Source organism: Sapajus apella, unplaced genomic scaffold (genome assembly GCF_009761245.1).
Source record: "Sapajus apella isolate SASKATOON/1434 unplaced genomic scaffold, GSC_monkey_1.0 scaffold44, whole genome shotgun sequence".
Taxonomy (NCBI): Eukaryota; Metazoa; Chordata; class Mammalia; order Primates; family Cebidae; genus Sapajus; species Sapajus apella.
The window spans coordinates 357,673-361,215 of record NW_022436984.1 but is presented as its reverse complement, the minus strand read 5'-3'; the positions used below and the strand labels follow the sequence as shown (position 1 = coordinate 361,215).

The 3,543-nt window shown below is 45.4% G+C and overlaps 1 pseudogene; it reads left to right on the top strand.

The window, feature by feature from the left end:
• The first annotated feature begins 1,945 nt into the window (after positions 1-1,945).
• Positions 1,946-3,299, top strand: LOC116566751 (annotated as a pseudogene).
• The last annotated feature ends 244 nt before the right edge of the window (positions 3,300-3,543 follow it).

The window sequence follows — 3,543 nt, the reverse complement described above, 5'->3', positions numbered from 1 at the left end:
CTCCCAGGACATCCTGCAGGCTCTCTCTGCAACCTCTGCATTGAGTACTGAGACAATAATCTGATGGCATTGGAACAGCCTGCTCATCAGTCTGTGTGCCTTCAAGCTTCAGGCCTATTCCTAAGCCATTTAGCTAGCCCCCAGTACAAATGGACCTTGGTGAAGATCCAATATTGTAAAAACGTAAATTTTCCCAAAATTAATCTATAAATTCAGTAAAGTCCCAATAAAAACTTAACAAGAGTTCTAAAAATGTAACTTTACAAGCTAATTCTAAAAGTCATCTTAGAAGAAAAAATGTACAAGAATAGTCAAACAAATTTTGACACAGCAAGAACAATGAGGAAGACACAGCCCTTCCACATACAAATATTTACTATAAAGTGATTAATGCAGAGTGATAGTGGTGTAATTCAATCAATGGGACAGTAAAGAAACAGATCCATGGAAATGTAGTGTATGCTAATGGGGCATTTTTAAACCAGTACAAAAGGACTGCTATTCAAAAACGGTTTGGGAGCAATGATTTGGGGACAACAGATTTCCCACTGGGAAAAATTAACTTAGATAATATATTGGTGATGGCTTTGCTTCCTGCAAAGAGAATTTATTCTAAATATTTTAATCAGAAAGGAATTTATGGAAGGTACCCATAGCAGTCAGGGTTGTAGGAGGCATTGAAGAAAAAGACTTTAGTTGAACTTACCAGACACATTTCCAAAGTCACAATGCAGAACTGAGCCACTGATGGAGATGATGTCTGCTACAGTCTGGAAGCTGCCAGACAGTAGGAAGTTTTTGCCATGGATGCTGTTCTGAGACCACACACCTCTACCAGGATCTGTGCTAATAAAATGGTGGTGGTGCTAGCTTTTTCTCCAAATAACTTGAAGCTTCATGTCAGTTGTATCTGCTTAGGTCCCCAGGAGGCAGACATCAAGATGGAGTTTAAGAGAGTAAGAGATGCGTTGTGATACTGTCCGTGTAAGGTAAAAGGGAGAGGGAGCAGAAATAGCAGGGAAAGTCTTCTGACTGTAACACAGTTATGACACCTGTGAAAGGAAAGAGAGAAGGAAGAAGGGATGGCCAGAAAAGGCCTCAGACTCTGGTGAAGCTCTGAGGAAAGTCTTGGCTACCACAAAGATTGCCCATAAAGAAGTCTCATGGTGGGAAGAATTGGCTATGCCCTAGTTTCCTCTCTGTGCTCAGTCATTGGCTTGGAGCTGTAATGGACCCTGAAGACATCTAACCAGGGGACTCTTCATTACATCTGGAATTCTAGGGCATGAGGGGAATATTTGCAATACAGGAAGACACACCAGAAGGGCACTGATATGAATTTTGAGCCAGCCATCATATAGTGTCTATCTGCCACAGACCCCTACCTCACACCACATACAAAATAATTTTCAGATGGATTAAAGCAGCATAGGTAAAAAACAAACCTATACAATTATTAAAAGAAAGAAAATATAGGGATGTACTTCTATAACCCTGGAGTAGGGAAGGCCTTTTTAAGAAAGGCAAAAAATCTAGAAAATATAGACATATTTTAAATTAGATTTTATTGCTTTCCACATTGTAAGAAAGTAATTGGTACTATCATACTTAATGATGAGAAACTAAATGCTTTCTCCCTAAGATTGGAAACAAGGCAAGAATGTTGCCTTTTTCCAGTCCTATTCAACATTGTCCTGAAAGACATAGCTAATGCAATAGGACAAGAAAAGAAAAAAAAGGTATACAGAATGGAAAGAAAGAAAATAGTTTTGTTTGTGAATAATGTGATTATGTAGAAAATTTCAAAGAATCGACAACAAACTCCCAGAACTAATACATAAGTGCAAGGGGCAGCATACAAGGTTAATATATAAAAGTCAATTGCTCAGCGCCAGGCCTGCCACACACCTGTGCCCTCCTGCAGCCACCTGCTGCTGCCGCCGCTGCTGCAGCCACCAGCATGTTGGGCCCAGATGTCGGGACGCCCTCCACCATCCAGATCATGCAGCCAGATGACACCAACATAGCCAGCAATGTCCACGGGGGGACCATCCTGAAGATGATCAAGGAGGCGGGAGCCATCATCAGCACCTGGCAATGCAACAGCCAGAACGGGGAGCGCTGTGTGGCCGCGCTGGCTCAGGTTGAGTGCACCAACTTCCTGTCGCCCATGTGCATCGGGGAGGTGGCCCACGCCAGCGCGGAGATCACCTATACCTCTAAGCACTTGGTGGAGGTGCAGGTCAACGTGTTGTGTGAAAACATCCTCACAGGTGCCAAAAAGCTGACCAGTAAGTCCACCCTCTGGTATGTGCCCCTGTCGCTGAAGAATGTGGACAAGGTCCTCGAGGTGCCTCCTGTGGTGTATTCCCGGCAGGAGCAGGAGGAGGAGGGCTGGAAGTGATATGAAGCCCAGAAGCTGGAGCACATGGAGACCAAGCGGAGGAACCGGGACATTGTCCAGCCAGTCCTCAACCCAGAGCCGAACACTGTCAGCTACAGCCAGTCCAGCTTGATTCACCTGGTGGGGCCTTCAGACTGTACCCTACATGGCTTTGTGCATGGAGGCGTGACCATGAAGCTCATGGACGAGGTCGCTGGGATTGTGACTGCACGCCACTGCAAGACCAACATTGTCACAGCTTTGTGGACAACATTAATTTTCACGACAGGATCAGAAAAGGCTTCGTCATCACCATCTCAGGACGAATGACCTTCACGAGCAATAAGTCCATGGAGATCGAGGTCTTGGTGGATGCCGACCCTGTTGTGGACAGCTCTCAGAAGCGCAACCGGGTGGCCAGTGCCTTCTTCACCTACCTGTTGCTGAGCCAGGAGGGCAGGTAGCTGCCCGTGCCCCAGCTTGTGCCCGAGACCGAGGACGAGAAGAAGTGCTTTGAGGAAGGCAAAGGGCAGTACCTGCAGATGAAGGCGAAGTGACAGGTCCACACGGAGCCCCAGCCCTAGACACCCTCCTCCCGCTGCCGGGGCCCGGGTAGCCATGGCAACAGGCCCAGCGTCCAGTCACTTAGAAGATACCCCCTTGGCCAGAAACCCAATTCACATTGAGAGCTGGTGTTGTCTGAAGTTTTTGTATCACAGTGTTAACCTATATTCTCTCCTGCAAACCTACACACCAAAGCTTTATTTATATCATCCCAGTGTTGTTGCTACAGTGTTGTCCCAAGTGCCGGGAGGCATTCCATGGAAACCCTCAGGAATGCTTCCAAGCACACTGTAAGGTATGGGGAGAACCCAGCACCACTAATAAAGCTGCTGCTTGCTTGGGAAAAAAAAAAGTCAATTGCTTTCTCATATACCAGCAATTAACAACTGGAATTTGACATTAAAAACACAATGCCATTTACATTAGAACCAGAAAGAAGGAAAGATAGAAAAAAAGAAAGAGAAGGAATGAAGGAAAGAGGAGAGGGAGGGAGGGGAGGGAAGTAAGTAAGACAAGCTGACTTAGTCATAAATCTAACAAAATATATACAGGATCTGTACAAAGAAAACTACAAAACTCTGAGGAAAGAAAACTCT